General features: G+C 42.1%; 1 long non-coding RNA gene across 1 annotated transcript in view; it reads left to right on the top strand.

The window, feature by feature from the left end:
- LOC125633886 (uncharacterized) overlaps nucleotides 1-22,297 on the top strand; it is a 253,517-nt gene that overhangs the window by 137,766 nt on the left and 93,454 nt on the right. The window lies entirely within an intron of this gene.

Raw genomic sequence — 22,297 nt, 5'->3', positions numbered from 1 at the left:
GGCGAGGCACTGTGTAAAAAATACATTAGGTAACCAGTATATTTTCCTCACTGTGAAGTGGTTCTTGTCTGTGAAGAACTGTGTCTGAATCAAAGCCTTTTGTTAATCTGACCTGAAACCATGTTGTTTGCTTCAGTTAAGTAAAATTCAAGAAAATAGATGGGACAGAACTTGCAACTCAGAGATTTCCTTTCTCCACGCTAAGGCCCTCCTCTCAGCAGAATCAGGACTATAACTCTTACAGTCATGTTAAGCACATGTGCTGCTTGCAGGGTGGTAGTATGGTATTCTTGGTCAGTATAGTCTGTTTCTTGTGACTGTCTAGGAACCATGTTATAACAGTAGTATGGAACCATGCTATAGACTACATGAGTGGAGGGGCATGGCGTTTATAGAATGGGTCAGTTAACATAGTTCATGCTACAGCCCTATTAGAAATATTTGTATTTCCACATGGTTGCAGCTAGAACTGATCACATGTAGATATGGCAAAAGAGGCTTCTCAGACTGGATCAGGGACTTCCCAGACCAAATGTGCTACTAAAGACTCCAGTTTCACTCTACTCAGGCTCATCATTAGCAGATCCAGCTGTATGGTCAAACCCCTAGAGTGACAAAGAAATGGGGGCTAGTGAAAGGGAAAACCTTCCACAATTTTAGCCACTACATACCTTATGGAAAGGAAGTTGGGGCATAGTGACTCCAATGGAACTGGAGGGTGCTCTGCCATTGGAACAGGTCTTTGGTGCACACTCATGGGCATTCTTGAAGCAACATGTCATGTCCTTTTTGGTATACTCATACCCAGAATGCTTATCCACAGCTATTTCATAATGATGCTGGTGTCTGGACTCTTGGGCCTGACTGAAAATAATAATAATAATAATAATAATTAATATTATACCTAACTCTTATATAGCAGTTTTCATTAGTAGACCCTTTGCAATCTTTAATGTATTTGTCCTCCCAACACCCCTGTGAGGTAGGACGATGCTGTTACCCTCATTTTTATAGCTGGGGAACTGAGGCACAGAAAGGTGATGTGACTTGTCCAAGGTCACATAGGAAGTCTGTGGCAGAACAGGCTAGTCCTGGGCCCATTCTTCGAAGACTGTACTCTTGTTTGTGGATACTCCAAGTTCTTTTCTTTGTGTTTTGCAAGCCAGAGTTGTATCAGGCTGTCCCATAGTCTTGTTTAATCTTTGAAGTTTCCAGGCTATTTTATTTATATATAGACAGAATGAATATATGTATAATATAGGTAAATAGCTTTATAAACAACAATATATAAAGGAGAGACCATTTGATAGTGAGTTTGGCCTGCTTAGTCAAATGACCTCTTATTTATATACCGATAGCTTATAAAGCCATTTAATCCTACATGTAGAGCAGGGAGGTCCAAGACTAAGTAAGATTTTACCAAGAAGCAGTAAGGGTTTTCATTGATATTAATGCCTTTAAAGGACTTTAGCCCAAACCTTGGGAAATTATTTAATCTGAATTAACCTGATGGATTCCAGTGTCTCCTACACGACTTGGACATTCTTTTCTTTTCATTTTTAAAACAGGGATTTACTGGGCTGGGTTAGGGAAGTATCAATGAAAGAATCTCCCTATAGTCTCCAGTCCTACAAAAGACTGAATGTCATCAGTCAGTACTGAGTGTACTTAGCACTTGGGAGCATCAGGCTTAGGGTTAGCCTGTTATGGCGAACATATGACCAAAATAAGGAAAGTGCTTGCTGCCAGGGACTAGATGGTTGTTTTTTGATGCCTTGGTGGTGATTTGGGACAGAAGGTCTGGGCTACCAAAACTGGGCCTTAGTTACACTCCAGAGCAACCCAAACAAGCCTGATACAAGTGTTGCCAATCACCATGTGAGTGATCCCACCAACAAAAACAGACTACTCATAGTGGGGGCTGAGTGAATCATCTCTTCTGCATAGTTATTATTGCAACTGAATTGTTCTCCTCTAAGGTGATAAGGGATGGATTGTGTATCATGTTTTCCACTGGGGAATTACTATGTATACATACTCTCCCAATTAAAAGGTGTCATTATTATTTCTTAATTATGATTATACAGTGCTCCATCTCTTCCCTAAGGATCAGCGGGGGCACATTACATCCCTACAGCACATGAAACCTGCTCCAAAACAATGAACAGGCAAGAAAGACTTGTGTGTGTTTGTAGCTAGGGTAGCATGTTAATCCTGTGCGCAGGACTCTAGTGTTTGCATTGTAAGTACCTGACTTTATTTGTATTTCTTTTCATTGCCTCAAGGGACCCATTTATGGGGCAGAAGTATCATTGGTTCTGGGCTTCGCATGCTATTGAAATTCCTGAAGGGTGGTAATACTATGAGAAGATTAGGTCTTCTGTGAATTTGTCCCCAAGGATGTCTCCATGAGGCAAACAACAAAATATCTAGAAAAAGCATACATACAGTACACATTCCAGGGTATTTTTGTTTCTTTGGGTTTACACCAATATGATGATAGGCAGGTGATGAACTGAACACTGACAACTACACACAAAGCATTTGTTTACTGTTTCTTTGTTCTTCCACTCTGCACCCCCCACCACAAACTTGTCTGGTCAGTCACTGGTCACATCTTGTCTTAAAACTACATTTGAGCCGCTTGGCATGGACTGTCTTTTTACTACCTATAAGGACAGGGCCTAGCCCTGTGAGGTCCTGATCCTTGACTGGGACCTCTAGAAACTAACGTAGTGCAAATTATTAATAGTAATAGGGATATTTGTATTGCAGCTGAGCCCAAATACATAGCTATAATAAACCAGTATGCTTTATTCTTAGAACCAAATTCTCTCAGCTACAGCCTTGCAGCCTATGAAATGAACTAACCATCAGAGGAGTGAAGTTCTGGAACAGTCTTCCAAGGGAAGCAGTGGGGGCAAAAGACCTATCTGGCTTCAAGATTAAACTCGATCAGTTTATGGAGGGGAAGGTATGATGGGATAACATGATTTTGGCAATTAATTGATCTTTAACTATTCATGGTAAATAGCCTGTAAATAATCCAATGGCCTGTGATGGAATTTTAGGTGGGGTGAGATCTGAGTTACTACAGAGAATTCTTTTCTGGGTATCTGGCTGGTGAATCTTGCTCACATGCTTAGGGTTCAGCTGATCGCCATATTTGGGGTCGGGAAGGAATTTTCCTCCAGGGCAGATTGGAAGAGGTCGTGGGTTTTTTGCCTTCCTCTGCAGCATGGGGCACGGGTCACTTGCTGGAGGATTCTCTGCACCTTGAAGTCTTTAAACCGTGATTTGAGGACTTCAATAGCTCAGACGTAGGAGAGAGGTTTAATGCAGGAGTGGGTGGGTGAGATTTGGTGGCCTGCATTGTGCAGGAGGTCAGACTAGATGACCATAATGGTCCCTTCTGACCTTAATATCTATGAATCTATGAAACTGGTAGAGAATTTGTGCCCTTTGAGTGACTTTTCTGTATGACCATCAAGGGCTCAAATCTGGATGCCCTTGCTCATGTGAGTAGCTCCACTGATCTCAGTAGGACTGCCTGGATAAATAAGGTTTGCAGAATCAGGTCCTATGTGAATGACCAAAGATGGTTTATTACTGCACCAGCACTAATGATCACATACTCCCTGTTTGAGTAAGATGAGCAACGTAAACATGAGTTTTAAGCAAATAACTTCCAGGTGTTATTGGGTACATAATGTGATGGAAGTTGTGCTGTTTCACTTGTCTCCTAAACAAGATGCAGGTGTGATATGCCATAGCAGCTACAGAATGTACTGTTGACTCAGGAAAAAAAATAATGAAACCAACCGCCAAAAATATAATGTCCACTGATGATGTCATGTAGCAAACAACCCGGCTGAGTTTCAACAGTAGGTCAGGTTAATCACAGCTAACAGAGAAGTAAAACCAGTGGTCAGTTTGCAAAAGGAAAAACTGAGTTTGAAACACATCTCAACAATACCCTTTATAGGAGGAATAGGGGTGAGAAAGTTTTACCACACACAATGCATAGTTAGCCTTTTGAAGACTATCTCACCATAGACTCATTCTGGATTTTTCTATGTATCTGTGGATACACAGGAGGGGTGCATGTATGTATGCATTTGTGTATGTCTATGGCCTCATTTGTCAAGTGTCTAGTGATTTACAGTGCCTCAATTTTAGGGTGCTCAGCTTAAGATCCGTTACAAAGAGGCCTGGCTTTCAGAAAATGTTAAGCACTCACCCTCTGCATATTCAGCTCTTTTAAGTTGTGCCAAGTTGGACATCCAAATTCCCTTTCCACTTTGTATAAAGTGTGCGTGTAGATGCTCTGAGTAATAGTCTGTGTGTGTGTGTGTGTGTGTGTGCACATATATGAATGGTTCTGGGCTTTTATGTAGAGTTAGGTGGAGGTGCAACACCTTCTCCAAGGAAGAAATAAAAAGGACCAGTGTCCTATAGGGTGATCAGATGTCCCATTTTTATAGGGACAGTCCCATTTTTGGGGACTTTTTCTTACATAGGCGCCTATTCCCCCCCACTCCCTGTCCCATTTTTTCACAGTTACTATCTGGCCACCCTAGTGTCCTAGCAAGTCCCAGATTCCTAAGGGTTAGATCCAGGATAGATTTTTGTAATTAAACTTTTACCAAAGGAAGTTTAAGATGACAAGAAATAGTCCTGATTTTTCAGACGCTTGTTTCTGTAACTGATGAGTCAGAAGGTATTCTGGCCTTTGGTGTGAAAGCCGAGTCCAGGAGGATGTTACTAACTTCGGCTCTCACTCTCTCTTTGCAGCAGGCAAGGAGGGCCTCGGGAGTATTCCTGCGCGGCAGTGCCATTGTGCATGTGCAGTGTACTAGATGGCGGTAACCTTCTGCCTGCATCCACAGCAAAGCAGGAGGAATACAGCCTGTGTGCATCTCCCTGATGCTTTAAACAAACAACTCTTTGGCTCTGAAGTGCTAGCATTCCAACCCCATGGCTCACCTAGTGATAGAGTTGCAAACATGCTTCAGCAGAGTGTGAGACAAAGGTCACCTTTTTTAGTTACATGTAGGAGTTTTTATGATGATTATGCAACACTCTAACACCATACTCTACTTCAAAACAATCTAGCCAGACAAAAGGGGAGCACTGCCTACAGCTAAAAAGACTAAACCTTCACAGAAGTACAGAGCCAAATTTGGCCCTCACCCTGCCCATTGCAAACATTATGGGCAAAATTTTGTTCTTACCTCAAAACAAATCACTGAATTCAATGGGGCTGCCAAAATGCAATTGACGGCAGACTTTAGTTCACTGACTTCAATGGAGTTGTATGGTAGTAAGTGATGGAAAAGTTTGGGCCCTTAAGCCTTTTCTACATGGGAAATTTTCACTGGTTTACCTTAAATTGTCTTTTAAATCCATTTAGTTAAACTGGTGTGAATGTCTGCATGGACACTCCTATTTTGGTTTAGCTTAAAATGATTCCTAATCGACTTAAATTAAACAAAAAAAGGCCTGGTTTGAACTGAAATAACTCTCCACCAAGCCTTTTGCACTGATTTCACTGCTATAAAATCACACCTTTAGTTAAACTGGTTCTCAGGTAGATGAGCCTTTAGGTTTACAGATACAGTGTGAAATAAAGGGGTGGAGAGAGAAACGTGCAGGCCTACGCCAGCAGGAGAAGCAGTTTAGAGACAAATGCAGAATACCAGAAGTGTATTAGCCCTAGGGGCATGTGGAGATGCCCATCCTGCCAACTAGCAAATGGCTTCTTTACAAAACAAAATTACTAGAAAGTATCTTAGTAAAAACCTCTGGCTAAGCAGACAGTTCCCCCCCAGACCTCTTTTCAGATTGCTGGCCAGCTGGAAGTGCATCCTGCAACTGCCACTTCTGGGCTAGAGCCTCTCTCAATATTGTATCTCCATATTTTTTTTTTTTTAAAAGGCCAGATTTTTCCCTCATGCTCTGAAGAGCATGAACTGCTGCTGCTCAGTTTCTTTCTTGATGGCTTCTCCACTTGGTGATAAAGAGTCCTGTGGCACCTTATAGACTAACAGAGGTATTGAAGAATAAGCTTTCGTGGGTGAATACCCACTTCGTCGGATGCATGTAGTGGAAATTTCCAGAGGCAGGTATAAATATGCAAGCAAGAATCAGGCTAGGGATAACAAGGTTAGTTCAATCAGGGAGGATGAGGCCCTCTTCTAGCAGTTGAGGTGTGACCACCAAGGGAGGAGAAACTGCTTTTGTAGCTGGCTAGCCATTCACAGTCTTTGTTTAATCCTGAGCTGATGGTATCAAATTTGCAAATGAACTGAAGCTCAGCAGTTTCTCTTTGAAGTCTGGTCCTGAAGTTTTTTTGCTGCAGGGTGGCTACCTTTAAATCTGCTATTGTGTGTCCAGGGAGGTTGAAGTGTTCTCCTACAGGGTTTTTGTATATTTTTGCCATTCCTAAGATCTGATTTGTGTCCATTTATCCTTTTATGTGGGGACTGTCCAGTTTGGCCGATGTACATGGCAGAGGTGCATTGCTGGCACATGATGGCATAGATTACATTGGTGGACATGCAGGTGAATGAACCAGTGATGGTGTGGCTGATCTGGTTAGGTCCTGTGATGGTGTCACTGGTGTAGATATGTGGGCAGAGTTGGCATCGAGGTTTGTTGCATGGATTGGTTCCTGAGTTAGAGTTACTATGGTGCGGTTTGTCATTGCTGGTGAGAATATGCTTCAGGTTCACGGGTTGTCTGTGGGCAAGGACTGGCCTGCCTCCTAAGGCCTGTGAAAGTGAGGGATCATTGTCCAGGATGGGTTGTAGGTCACTGATTATGCATTGGAGAGGTTTTAGCTGAGGACTGTATGTGATGGCCAGTGGAGTTCTGTTGGTTTCTTTCTTGGGCTTGTCTTGCAGCAGGAGGCTTCTGGGTACACGTCTGGCTCTGTTGATCTGTTTCCTTATTTCTTGGCGATAGGCACTCCTCGTCCCCAGCACCCTTCCTCCCATCACTTTGCCTCAACTTTGTTTCCCCAGCGTCTGAGCTCAGGAGCAGCACAACTCTAGAAAGAGAGGGGCTTTCACAGAAGGAGAGAGGGGAAATGGTGGGCAGAGAGAGTTGAAACACACTTGAGTGCATAAGACGAGGCCAGTTTTTTAAAAGGGAAATTATGGCTTGTTAGGGATGGGAACCACCGGAGACAAAAAGGCTGTATTCCCTCCTCCTCCTCCTCTTCCTCACAAGCTACAAGCTTGAGAAAATAGCCTCCCTGAATGGAACGGTGTACTAGCTCTGCAGCTGCTGAGTGCATAAAATGTCCCCTCTACTTGCAGGATAGTGGGTACCTCCCATATCCTTTGTACAGTGACATGTGGAAGAGAGAATGAAAATCGGGGTGGGGGATTGGACTGTGGGGTGAACAGGGAGGTAGCAGCTTCCTTTTTCCGACTTCAGTAACAGGTATTTCCTCATCTTTCACAAACAGTGTGTAGTGCCTGGGCCTGATTCTCCTCTCACTTACACTGGTGCTACTCCATTGACTTCAGTAGAGTTACTCCTGATGCTCACTGATGTAAATGAAATCAGAATTGGGTCCTCTTTCTTTTGACTAATGTCTAAAAAGGAACTATTTAAAAATGGAGCAGGGAAAAGCGGGCTTTTATGCACTATTAAGAAGGTGAACAAACATTATGATGGATAGTGGTAAAATCTGCCACAAAATGTGGAATTCCTGGTACTACTTTGACTTGTGGTAAAATATTCACAGCTCTCAAGTGATGCTCAGTTGTTCTCCTTTGCATCAGAAATACAAAATCTCATTTCTTGCTTTGTTGAGATGACACCTGTCCTCCTCTGCTTGTCTTTGGTGAAGCTGCAGCTATATGGTTGTACTCATTTCTGGACACTTCATTACCAGAGAAATATTGTCTAGTTAGAAGTATTTTCTAATTAGAGGTGGTTCGGAGATGGGGAGGGGGGTGGGGGGGAATTAGGTGTGCAGGAGGGAAAAATCAAGGGTTGATTTAAAAAAAATGACTAAAGCTGTTGGAGGGTCTCTCCACAGGTAGGGGTGGAAACCCCATTGCTTGGGACACTTAACACTGTAGTGGCTAAAATTTAGAAAATAAGAAAAATTCCAGCACTGCCAGAGAGACAGACTCAATGATTTAATCGGCCTTTTCTGTCTTTTCTCTGGTAAGGAAGGGAGTATGTGTTTGTGTTACATATGATATATGATTGGCAATGGAAACACTGAAATAACAAAGAAAAAACGGAGTGAGCTTTACCGCTTGTCTTGGCATTTGTAAAGACTTTCATGGGACCACTGTAACACCATCTTCCCCCGCTGAATAAATGGCTGTTCTCATGCTGTTTCTGCCTTGAACCAAGAAGTGGCGGAAATCTCAGGAGAAACAATGAACTTGTGGTAGACTGATTGGTTTTTCAACTTTGAAGTTGCATGAGCATGATTTCCATACGTAAAACAGAGTTTTGGCACTCACCTTTGTGGTTCATTTCCCCATCCCCCTTATGTATAAAGAGTGAACAAATGTTTGGTAAACAGGAACCTAAGGTTTCAGTAACGAAAAGCTCAAACCCTTGCCCATATACACAGAGCTGCTGGAAATGTTTTCAGAAGATCATGATTTGTGTCAGTCTCACCTAGCTCATGCAATATCATGTACTATTTAGCTACATCCATCACCAGCTCCATCAGTTATACAATTCACATCACAGAAACCACGACCACAGTTGGCACCTTACCTGGCAGTCTCCACAGAGCTGCCAAGGATTTGAATGAATGGAGAACTCCCTCCCAGGTGGCCCCTCCAGGTCAGGCTTAAAGCATGTTTGCGGGGTGATGCAGGGAAGCTTGCACAGCTGTTGCTGGGCTAGACTTGCTCTGTGAATAATTGGAGAACTTCTGCCTGCAGGGCCCTCAATCCAGCTATTCACAAACACATAATTTACTCATTTCTTTTTAGTGGATCTCTTGGACATTACAGTACAGGGTAAGGAGAGAACCTTTCATGCCTCAAAGCTCTAAGATAATCCAAACACATAGCATTTTATGCAACACAAAACAGCTTAAGAAAAGAACAAACAATATCTTTATGGGGATTTAGTTATTCAAAATAAAGTGCGGGCTAGTAGACTGAGTATAGAACTGGGTGTCAGGAATGCCTGGATTCTAGTCCTGACTTTGCAACTGCTTTGCTGTGTTGTCTTTTGCAGATTACTTAAAGGCACATTGCCAGGGCAATCTGGACTTGAATTCAGGTTTTGTTAAAAGAAGGCTTTACAAATCCCAAGGTCAATACAAATTTTCCTATGGTTATTTTTAATTCCAATAGGGAAAAAGGTTTGGATGTCAGTGTTTTCCCGCCTTCCAAGCCAAACATTGCAGCAAAGTGTCAGTGCTTGAGAAGCAGAAAGTGAAATGAAACAGAAACAAAAGTCTGCATCTGATTTCACAGTAGAACCATGGTGGTAGCAGCAGCCTCCATAGATATGTCATCCCTGGGATTTTTTTTTAGGACATTCAGACCTTCCTAAAACTCGGTTTGCATAAAACCAGTGTTAGGTTTCAACATACATTTCAGATACATGATTGAAAACAAATCTGAGATAGTGTGGTTCTTCAGTATTCTGGGTTTGAAACATTGGGATTCAGCTGTATGCTCATGCATGCTACCTGAGCCACCTGTGAGAGCAGCCCAGCTTCTGCTAACCGTCTGTTTGCAATACTACCCTCCTGATTGCACACATGAAAGAATCTCTCAGGAAAATGACCTCCAACTCTCTTGAGCTGCCGAAGCAAGGGGAACACCTCCCCTTTCCAAACAGTGCTAGGCAGAAATTTCTGCCACCTGCAGCCTGCCAGAGAAAATGTTAAAATTAAATAATAAGGCTCAAGTAACCCAAGTGGGAAGTGAACTTGAAAGGTGCTGAAGCATCTGTAGCCCGTGCACTGTCATCTGGTACCACAGCATTTGCCAGCAAGTGTTCCCTTCCACAGACTCGTTATGTGCAGTTAGAAGCAGCAGTGAAAGAATAACTTGATTTTTAATCACTTTCACTCATTTATTTTCATTGACCAAGCTGATCATAGAATCGGAGGACTGGAAGGGACCTCGAGAGGTCATCTAATGAAGCCCCTGCACTCATGGCAGGACTAAGTATTATCTAGACCATGCGTGAAATGCAAGAGATGAACAATCACAGAAAGTAAATTAGACTTTGAATATTCTTTCCCTTTGAATGATCAAGAGTGTTACTAATCACAAAAGTGAGGAATTTTTGTTAGCTGCATGTGAACTTTAACTTGTGTGTCTCATGTTCCCCATTGGTAGATCCAGGTATAATGTTTACCTACATCCCAAGGGGTTGGGGAGGATTAGTTAGTTGATGAGTGGGTCCAATCTTTAGTGCCCTTATCCCCCAGTGATTCCAGTGGAAGCTGGAGACGCTCTGCACATGGCAGGATTGGGCACAATAAGTGCCCAGTAATATCACTGCTTTAAATCCTGTTTGTCAAAAAATATTTTACATTGTGTGCCACAAAAACAAACCTCAAGCTTTCAGCGCTTTAGCTAGGCACCTCTGAGCTGATTTTCATTGTCCTGCCTTAGCCTTAAAAGTTAAAGTGGCAGGACAGCTCTTTCCCTTGGCTGGGTACTCGTGCAGGTCTTTATTTCTTCCCTCTTTGTTCTCCTGTTCTCTATCGCTCAGTTTCCAGGAAATCAACCAGGGCTTTCTCAGGTTTCCAGGCTGCTTTTCTGTTTTAAGGCCCCACGGTCCCCTCTGCAGGAATAGCTCACAGAGTTTCCTATTCATTCTTCCATGGGGATGTGGTTCCTCCATAGGAAACACCACAGATTCCAACCCTGTAATCTGAAGATCCTGCTCTTAGGGAAAGTCCTATTGGTTTGTATCGGGAACAAGAACTAGAACTGATTGCAAATTTTCCCTCAGATGTTTTCTGGTGAAGAATCGGGTTCTCAACTATATGAAATTTTAAATTAAAAGTGTCTGCTTTCCATGGAGAATATCAAAATTTGTCAAACCCCAGAAGTATTGTGGTTTATGGCTGAAATATTTCAGTTTTTGGCTGACATATTTTTGCCAAAAAAATCATTTTCCAAGGAGTGGGGATAACCTCTATTTTCCTAATTAAAAAACTTTCTATAGGCAGAATTTTCTATTAAATTCCATAGGGGAGCTCAAAAAGCTAATGAAAGTGCCTTATAAAATTCCCTATAAAATTCTTTCTATGAGTCTTTGAACTAACCCATAGAAAGTAAGAGAAAATTCTGTCCCAGCTACCTATAAAAAAAGTTATCATTATCTGTACAATTCTATGGGATTGTTATTACCACTATGGGACCTTCTTGGTTGTACGTCTAGTTAATTCTATAGAATGTACCCGAAGGAGTAGGAGATCCTCCTCCAACTCCATGGAGCTGATATGACACCCTCTCTGTCCCTCGCTGCTAGAATTGTGTGTGTGTGTGTGCAGCAGAGGCAGAACTTCCCTTTCCTATGGGTAAGGTTCCCCTTTGTGTACAGATGCATAGAGGAGCATGGGAGCCTAAGCTCTTTCTCTATCTCTGTGTTCTGAAGCACCCATCACTTTCCTCTTCCATCTTTTTAAAAGCTTTTAGGCTGTCCTCTCCTTCTCTTTGCTCCTATTTCCTAATCTCCCACTTTCTCATTGCTGTCAGGGCTCGCGGTATTCTTTGGTCTATTGGGCCATGCTGTCTCTTATTTTTTGTTTTTGTTTTGTAAATAAATGTGGTTTTAGTTATATTTTTTTAGAAGCCAAGAGGCCGTTGGGCACAGGGCAACTCATTAATTAACATATGTTGATGATGATGATAATTAATATATAAATACCAACCAACACTTTCCATGAATATGCTGCCTCCTAATGCTGCTGGCACAGGGCAGTGCACTTCCTGACAGGTGGCATTCTGACTCGGGCATTTCCATTGAGTGGTGAATGCATTCAAAGGTTACATGTGGATAAATGCCACTCTAGAGCCCCCTCATAGACAGTACCTACAGAGAATTCAGGCTTCTTTCAAGGTTCAGTTCTGAGCCAAAATTCAGAACCAACTTGAAAGGTGTAGCCAAATGTGGTGTTCTCTCAGTCTGAACTGAAACGTGTCCAAATCATCTCACATGAAACTGGCAAGGGAAATATTGGACTAAGAATAATGTAGAAATGTTTGGAAGGGCAGAGACTGAATTATGCGCTAATATTTTATTTTCCAGCTTTTTCAAACGAGCTTTGTCCATTCAAAGAGGCCCCGTATTTTTTGAAATGTATATCATAGGTTTCAGTACTTATGGAATCTGTGAAAATTGTTTTCTCTTCCTGTTTACATAAAAACATTCTCAGAGGAGGGAGTTTGAAGTTCGTTGTGTGGAAAAAGTGTAGAGAAGTATTCAATGTAGCTGCTAAAATAGTCACCAACTTACAAGAGAAAACATAAACTCACTTCGTACAGAATTAATTTTTGCAAAACAGGTTTTGGGTACATTTTTAAAAAGCTCCTACGTGACTTAAGAGCCTCTGGGTTTGTCTGTACTGGAGAGTTAGTGTGCATCAAGCTGGGGTGTAAATCTACAGCGCTGCAGAGTGCCACACACTAAGTTGCCATGTAAATCTTGCTACCACACGCTAAAAGTTCCATAGTGTACTTTGACCTATTGCATTAAATCTCTGTACAGATATGACCTAAGCCCCATGTTTTTAAAAGTGACATGCACTTAGGAACCTAAGGCCATGTCTATATGTACAGTGCTGCTGCAGCATGTTTGGTGAAGGCATTCTCTTATGCCGTTGGGAGAGAGCTCTCCTGTAGGCGTAAAACCCCCACCTCCACGAGTGGCATAAGCTATGTTGGTGGGAGAAGTACATGTCAGTGTAACTTATGTCGCTCGGGCGGTGGAATATTCATACCCCTGTGCAACATATGTTTTGCTGACATAAGCTATGTCTACACTATGCCTAAGTCTCATGGAAAGAGAGGTTCCTGATTCCCACTGAGTTTTAATGAGATTTAGGTTTGTGAGTACCTAAGTGTACATCTAAACTGCCTTTAAACCCACAGCAGGGAGTCTACAGAGTTGGGCTCATGCTACAGCACTAAAAACAGCTGTGTAGATGTTTTTGTGATGTGGATTCCTGTCTGTTAGGACATAGATTGGGATCAGCAGTTTACTTTGTCATCAAACATAAGATGGTAAATTTTCAGTGTTGCTGAAGCCATGTTGGTCCCACTTGTCTCTCTAATAAGATGGTAAGAGCTTTTGATCACTACTGACCTTGTACAGAATCAAACCAACAGCAGAAAGACTTGTTAATGATCCCTAAGCCATCCAGTCACTCACTCATTTACCTAATCGGTAGTTTTCTGGTTCTAGGATATAGTAACTTGCATTTTTCAAAGTGATTTCAGGTGATGACATTTTGAAAGTAACACAGCAATTGTCTTCCACTCTGATTTTGTTAAAATATAATTACCATTTCTTCCTAGAAGTTGTTTATCTCTTGAAAACATAGTACTTTTAGATAGTTAACCATACGTATGGAAAGCCTGACAACAAATGCCCTATTTTGAATGCTTATGCTTGGATCTTGCATTTTCCGTGTACAGGATCTGGAGAACAGAACTACACAAGGAGAATCCTTTGAAATTCTCTTTTTGTTTAAGTTACAATAACAAATACAATGGATAGATAACTACCAGTAACATGTAGCAATTTGTTAGCTGGAGGAATGCCTATAAAAGAGCAAAATTGGCTATGAGGGTTAACATACAGTCAATATGTGTCCCAGAACGCTGGGAGCTTGGAATGAACAAACTAAAATTCAATATTATAATCACAGACTATCAGCTTTGTGAAACACATCCACGCTGTCAGGACAGTTATGCAGAACTGGCTAATGCTTCCAATGTCCTGTCCCAACATGCACCAGGCGCTTGGGTAAACCTTAGAAGTGATTGTTTTGGGGGAAGTCTCCACTTGTTCCAAAGTCCTGGTCAGAAAAATAGAGGATCCTTCCACTAAATGTTTTTGACACATTTAATCTCTTATGAATCAATGTCTTCAATGTTATCCTAAAACGTATTTTCGTGGCGTGCAAACATGTTATCAGTCAGAGACAATACCAAGATTTCCAGACTCTAGGCACAGGGCCAAAACCTGTCCTTGGATGAATGTGTGCAGCTCAAGTCTGGCCCACAATCTTCTGCAAATCAAACTAGATTACAGCTCCTGAAAATTTTAGAACAGCAGAAGTAATTATCAGCAGTTGCGGTTGCTTTGATAGGGCAGTAAAAGTGCAGTGTAACAGGCACAAAAAAACATCATGAGCTAGTATAAAGTGACATGATCCATTGGGCTGTTCTGTTATAAGCTTAAGGAACAGGTGACTTATTTTAGATTAAAGAAAACAACAAAGAAAACATAAATGAATAAAATATCTCTGAGAGAGAGAAAATGGAGGTTTCTCTCACACCCCCACCCGCCGTCTCTCTGGATACGAGTCTACATTCTGAATCTCCTCAGATTCCTGCTTCCCAGCTAAGGATACAAGCCCTCCATGAATGGGATCCCATTGAACCCTCTGCAAACCAAAACCACCAAGAGTGGAATTTTCAGCTCTGAAACGTATGCCTTTATTGTCTTTGTCCTGCACTTATACATGCTGAAGCACTTTGCAGTCCTTTTGCTCAGTTCAGTGCAGATTGTTACACAGGAGACACACTGTGAGCTCTTGTGGGGAAATTATTTTCCTCATTATTTTGTTGTTCTCAGTCTAACAGGTTTCTTCTGTCTATATGGTTGCTCTTTGTGTGTGGAAAAACAGAATACTGAGTGTCCCACAGCACTGCTCTGTTTCCACTCTCAAAACTGCCATGTGTCCATATCTGTCTGTGTTTTGGCTCTGCAGCCAGCCACTTTCATGTCTGAATGAGAGACAGACAACATATAATCTGCAGCATTGAGTAGAAAAGCTCCAAAATAAACCCAATAAACACTAGCCTAACAAAAAAAAGAGGGGAGGGAAAGTTTGGTGACTTACAAAGAATTCCCTTTCTTGGTTTGAAACAACTCCTGTGGGAAAGTGTTTAGTATGCATATGAGATCCTTCTCTCATGGACTCACAACCCTGCTCCTATGAAAGTGTCCTAGAGAATTTCATAAGAATGAAACCGGTAGGGCTCTACAAAAATTACTGTAAAAGCCTACAGAATTTAATAGAAAATGAGATCTTTTCAACAGGATTTCTAATTACCTTCAATAGAATGGTTAAAAAAATCCCTGGAGGAAAGGTTATTGTGTTCTGCTGAGCTCCATGGGTCTTTTCCATCGTGTTGGAAGCTGAAGTCCTCTAGACCCAGAACAGATACAGCAGAGGCAGCAGCTGACGTGCCTCAGGTGGGTCAACTCTGACCTGGAGGAGCTACTGGAGAGGCAAATGAATCTCTGCCTCCAGATCCGCTCAAGCCTTGGAGCCTTCACTGAGCTGCCCATAGGAGTGCTAGCTGTGGTGGTGGGTTTTGTGGTTCCTTCCCACTAGGAACTGGACTGGGGCCACCAACTTATTTCACACAGGCCACTAAATAGCTGTCAGGTGGTAATCACTTCTGTTACTTCTCTCTGACCTTTAAGTTAAATGGATTTGCTCATTTACTTGCAATCAGTCCTCTTCTTATGCCCCCCCACTCACTAGTAACCTGGACTGGACTCAAACTGGCAATCTAGTGGAATAAGGCTTTGTATCAGCTACCCTTAGTATTCAGTCTCTGCCCTTTTCTCTTTTTCTGGTTTTTTAAATTTTATTTTTTATTTTCTGCATATTTCTAATTTCCTCTGAACTAAACATATAATGCAAATAAATGTGAGTACATGGAAGTATCTAAGCACATTCTGCATCCTCTGTATGCATTGGTTGGGGAAACAGTTTTTCACTTCATACATCATTTACCATGGTAGTACGCACAAAATTCAGAAAGACAGTTAGGGAGTTTAAAAACACCCTTTGTTCCTGCTGCTAGTTCTGAGTTCATAGTCATAGCTATTGCCAGACAAATTCTGGCCTGAAACTAATTTGGATTTGTTCAGATGAATGTTGGACCAAACCTCCCCAAACATGCATCAGTCACTTTGCAAAACTCTTCCCTCTACCTGTCTGAAGAAGCCCATTTGCTCAGATATTACTCAACTCATTTGTGTATGTTTAATATAATTTCCCTCCCCAAATACTTCATTCTATGCCCTTCATTCTGTTTTCCAATATAATTGATCCCAGCATATAAAACACAACTCTGAGCCCTTCCCATTCTCCAATAAGGGCTTGTACAATAGCAAAGTAATCTTCTCCACTTGGGCTCCTGCAGTTTCATATCACTTAATCCCCATGGGAGCTGAGAGAGAGTTTAAGGAAACATTCTGCTCTGTTTCTTTTTAGCTTTGTTCATAGTGCAGTTCCCACTATTCTCAGTCTCATGTAAATAAGAAGAACCTGTTTGTGAGGATCTTGTATGTTGGGGGAGGTAACCTATTCTATGTGCCTGCTTCTGTTATTGCACTGATGTAAATCAAGAGCCAACTCATTAAAGGCCATGGTGTCAATGAGAGCAGAATCAGGCTCAATAACTTCATCCTCCCTACCCAACTATTTTATTTGCCCTCACGTGTACTGACGATTTAATCTTTCCTGGCTCCTTCCATTTCATCGAGAGATTGAACACTGCAGAGTTCAACTGTGAAGGTCCAACCTTTTCCATTCAGCAACCAGCAAGTTTACACTTGAATCGGCTCCACCATAGATATCATCCTGTATACATTTTGTGCAGAATTTTCCCTTCCCATGGATTGTCAGCAGTAGGCTCGAGGGGTTACAAGTCGGCTCTTGTTCCTCATTTCAAGTCGTCTGCTCATAAAGTCACTTTATGCAGAGCAGAGTCACTTTGCAACTGTTGGTCCTTAGATACCAGGAGTGCCCCCCAAAATACTCAGCCAGCAACCACTGAACCTCCTTAGATGAGCTGTGGGAACTAGCACCACCCCCTATGAAGCATTGCAGGGAATGCTGAAAAAGATTCTACAGGCGTATCTGAGAAGAAGCTGTTATGTGAGTGTGAATGTGGTGGTGGGGGGGAACATGAGGGTGTCACTCTTTGAATGTCTGTCCTTAAACTACTGGCTTGGTGGCCTCCTGTAAGCCCCGTGAGCAGACTTCACACATCATTCTATTCTACTCCCTCAAGCACACTGCTCTGTTCTCTCAAGCAAATCAAAATTTCATTTTTTGTAACTCCCTAATATATTTGTTCCTTTTTCTAAGCAACAGCTCCAGCACTGCCGCATTCAACAAAAGAACAAAGCCATATTGTTCGAAGCAAACATACTCTAATATCAGCTGGAACAAACACACAATCACGCTCTCAGACCTCAATCGCCAAACCCAGCTGGACAAAGACTGAGTGAAAAGGCTCGAAACCACAACTGAGGAAGAAAACACCTTTATCTCATCTTTAAAGGACTCAATCAAGCACAGTTTTAGAGCTGTTCTTTCTTTTTGTTAATAATACCCTTTTAAACACCTGAAAATGGCACTTCTTTTCCTACTGATTTGTGGTCTTCCATCTGACAAACATTGATTTCCTCTCCCTCTGTGTTTTGAATACAGCTAAAATGATATGGCTCATTTTGTTGGCTTGTTTAAATATCTGCAGCATTGATTAATGTCAGCACAATTCTGGAAACCAAGCTTGCTAGTTAACTGCTGCTGCAAAACCAGCAGGGGGAACTCAGGGACACACAGTATTGCTTTTTGGAGAGGACACACACAATTTGTCCAGTCTGTTTCTGAATTCTCTGCAACTGAGTCGTAGAGAATAGAATTTACTAGAACGCTCCATCATCAGATTGTAACCGTTTTAAGGAGCACTAGATTGTGACGGTAAACAAGTAACTAGTGCATTTATTCACTTATAGGCCAAGGACTTCAGCTAAATTTTAAGTCATTTGGGTGTGGGTAGAATGTTTTGTCTTATTGTGTGGGTCTGTTTAGTGTACCATAGACGTGAGAGATGGCAAAGGCCTACCAGGCCATCTTGATCCTTTCCCTGCATCAGTGCAGGATTGTTCTCTATGGTACACTTCCTAATGTTTTGTCTCTTCTAGTTTTAAATCTCCCAAAGTCACTCTGAGACTTCTACTGCTTCCTTGGAGATTGTTCCATAGTTCACTGTCAGGAAGTCTGTTTTGACATTATTAGCCTACATTTTCCTGATTTCACCCTGTTATTCTTAATTATACCCCTGTTTAGACTGTTACATTCCCATTTAGGCCTTCTGTCTGCACTTAAAAGTTGGGCCACTTGAACTACGCCAGCATAATTAAGATGGCAACCCTCTCCTAGAGTTGCCAACCCTCCAGGATTGTCCAGGAGTCTCCAGGAATTAAAGATTATGTCATTTGATGAAACCTCCAGAAATATGTCCAACTAAAATTGGCAACCCTACCCTCTCCCCTTGTACAGACACAGCTACAGCTGTATAAAAGGGCTTATTCTTGTATAGCTTACTCTGGTTTGGTGAAAGGAAAAAAGCTATAGTGGTATAAAGTCCCTTAACTGCATCTATGCTAAGCCTTTTTCCAGCATAACTATGTCCGTTAAAAAAAATCGCACCCCTTACTGACATAATTATACAATTAAAACTTTTTAGGTGTTCAAGCCTTAGTTATCGCTTAGAAAAAATCTGTACATATTCAGCTCCTTTTTTCTTTCCTTGTAAGTCAATATTTTCAGCCTGCAATCATTCTCTGAACTCCCTCCAGTTTGTCAGTCATTCTGATAATGAGGGGTTCAGAACTGAATACAATATTCCAGGTCTAATCACCCACGATCCATAGAGAACATCTCTTATCTCCCTGCTTTGGGGTATGATGCACAGCCCAAAATTGTGGGCCTTTTGCTGTGACAAATTGCAAACTCATATCTAATTTCCTGTATGCTCAGCACAGCTGCATTCCTGGTTTCATCCTGCCATTGAATATCTTTATCTGGGATTATTTCCCCTCAGGCATATTAGTCTGCATTTTTCAAGTTGTCTCATTTTTGTCATTTTTCTCTCTAAGTTTCTGTCCTTGCTGATTTTTGTATCTCCTCCCTATATAGTATCATTTGAGAATTTAATAATCATGTTGCTTGTTTCCTTTTCTAGATCGTTAATGAACTGTGGGAAATAAAGCATGAGCTAGCACCAATTCTTGGGCTATCTCCCTGCAATTTGACACTTGGCTGTTTACTGTTCAACTCATTTGATGATGTCTCTACATAAATTCATTTGGATTAATGTATGCATCTAGTGCTTTACTACTATCTGAGTACATTCAGCTACCACTTCCTGTTCTTCCTAATTATTGATAATTCTAGGAATATATAATCAAATTTATCTGGCAAAATCATCTTTGTTTATAAGCCCCTTCTATTTTTTGCTCATCATGGCACCTTTTTAGATACTTAATTGTTTTCTTCATTTAGTATGTGTCCCATTACATTAAACTTGCAAGGCAAAGATTGCCAGGATTGCTGCTGCTCTCCTTTTTGAAGATTAGTATTGCACTAGCTGTTCTCCAGTCTTCTGGTGCCTGCCCAGTTTTTGATGTCTTGCTAAAACTAATTTGACTTAGTGAACAGGAGCAGCAAATGGGAGATTGGTGCAGGAGTTCTCCAGGGGAAGGAGGAGGGACTACATGATCCTTGGGGTGAAGTGGTCTTGTTTGTTTCCTTGCCTGCTTGAAGATTATAGTGTGGTCTGTTTTGGAGCTATCTGCTGAGCCAAGCGGCCTGCTGGGCTAAACTGAGAGGCTCTGGTCTGCTATCCTTTGATCCCTAATTCCTGTAGGATTCTTTGATAAGAGGGCAGGGCTAACTCAGGGAGAACAGAGGTTTAAATAGCCAGCTCCTACGCAACCAGAGGAGCGAACAGGAGCAGCAGACCTGAGTTTTGCGAGGGAGTCTGAGAGGCAGACCCACCTTACAAACAAACTCTAAAATTTACTTAGGCCAATGACCACCCCTTTTCTCCCCAAAGAAACCAAACAAAAAACTCTGCAAGAGTCAAAATAATGCAGGCAGAAGTCCAGCAGCAGAGCGGGGACTATCCAGTTTGTTGCACTGAATGCAGCATGTATAATTACCAGCTTTGTGTCCACATGGCAGATGTGTGCATACAGTGCAAGCACGTCATGGCCCTCAGAAACACAGTACGGGCTCTTGAGGCCAGAGTGGCTGAACTGGAGGGGCTAAGGGAGACAGAGATGTACATGGAAGAGACTTTCAGGGACACAGTAGAGGGTCCCACCCCCAGTCTGACAGTCTCTTTCCTGCTAAGGAGGATGAAAGTCTTGGGGCAGGAGAACTTGAAGCTGGAGCAGAGGGAAACAATCCCATTGTTGGGGCCCTCCTTCCAGATAATGTCATGATATTCTCTCACACTGAGAATACCCCTCCTTGGGAGGGAACCTAGTGACTAGGGAGAACCAGGTAATAATAATGGGGAATTCAATTATTAGAAATATAGATAGTTGGATTTGTGATGACCAGGACATCCACATGGTGAATTGCTTGCTGAGAGTGAAGGTTGTGGATCTCACAAGCATCAAGACAGGCTTATGTGCAGGGTTGGGGAGGAGTTGGTGGTTGTGGTACATGTAGGTCCCAGTGACATAGGGATGTGCCCCCAGACAAACATGGGTGAAAGCAGAAAAAACAGACAGCAGAAAGAACATAATAAATCTGGTAGGGCTTCACAGTAGGGAGACACACACCTGGGCTAGGCTAACTTGGGGGCTCAGATCTAGATGCCCATCACCTAGGCTAACTATGTAGTGAAGACAGACCTAAAGACTATAGATTTAATGCTCCATCCTTCAAAGACTTACACATGCACTTAACATTCCATATTGTGAATGATCCCATTGACTTAAATGGGACTGTTCACAGTGCATGAAGTTAAGCAAGCAAACAGTCTTTGCAGGACTGGTGTTTAAGATATATAAACGTTGGGAAGGGTAGAATGGGTGGGGGGCGAGGGCAGTGTTGGCCCAACTCCTGCAGTCCCAGCTTAGTACTTACTCAGGCAAACATCTCACCGAACAGTAAGGACTGAGTGAGGCCTTCCGAATGTGACCCAACATTATGATACATGGGATTTGGCAAAGTCCTTTTAATGAATAAATGCAAAAACTAAAACTTTTGAGACTTCAGCCTGGATCCATTTTCTGTCAGACGTTTCCAACCTTCGTAGATTTTTTGTTCTCAATCATCTCTTCGTTTCCTAGCAAAATCAACCACACTGAACTAAAAGAAAAGAAGTACTTATGGCACCTTAGAGACTAACCAATTTATTTGAGCATAAGCTGTAGCTCACGAAAGCTTATGCTCAAATAAATTGGTTAGTCTCTAAGGTGCCACAAGTACTCCTTTTCTTTTTGCGAATACAGACTAACACAGCTGCTACTCTGAAACCACACTGAACTAGATTCCCAACTCTGTTACGCCAGTGTAAATCTGGATCGACTCCCTGGAAACCACAGGAGTTGTTCCAGATTTACACTGATGACCATGAGAGCTCAATCTGGCCCTGTAAATCCCCTACCCACAAAAAGGAAAAAGTTAACCAGCTCTGAAAAAAAAAACAACACTTAAGGAGAGATTCTGATTATGTCCCCTAGCGGAATGAGCATAATAAAGAGGAAGGCTGATGCAGCCATATTTCACCTGATGCTTTATGATGTTTATCTGTGGGGGTTCACGTATGGAATCCAGGGCTGTGCTTTCAGGTTCTGACAAAGAGAAAGGGTACATGAGTGTTTGTGGAGAACAACATGCATAAAAAGTAGGGATGGGCGAACAGGTCTGGAAAATGTCAGACTTTCCCCAAACTTCCACCCATCTCTAGATCCAAACCAGAACTGAACCTTTATAGCCATTCTGAAATGTGTGGTTCAACTTAACTTAATTTCCCTCCTTATTTGCCCTTTTTGCAGGCTTCTCCCCCCTCCAGCCTGTGGGTAAGGCTGGAATTGGACCTGCAGAGAAAATGCAAAAGAGTCCATTCCTGTGGCTTTGCCTGCCTGGCAGGAAGTACTGTGAATTGCATCAGACTGTCTGCTCTTGGGCAGACTAGCGATGGTAGCTGGAAGTGGGAAATGGTTTGAGGAACTGGTGAGAATCAACATCTTGCTGTCAATCAAATGTGCCTGCCCTCTGGTA

Source organism: Caretta caretta, chromosome 3, assembly GCF_965140235.1.
Source record: "Caretta caretta isolate rCarCar2 chromosome 3, rCarCar1.hap1, whole genome shotgun sequence".
Taxonomy (NCBI): Eukaryota; Metazoa; Chordata; order Testudines; family Cheloniidae; genus Caretta; species Caretta caretta.
The sequence above is the reverse complement of the archived record's forward strand: the minus strand, read 5'-3'. Positions and strand labels throughout refer to the sequence as shown.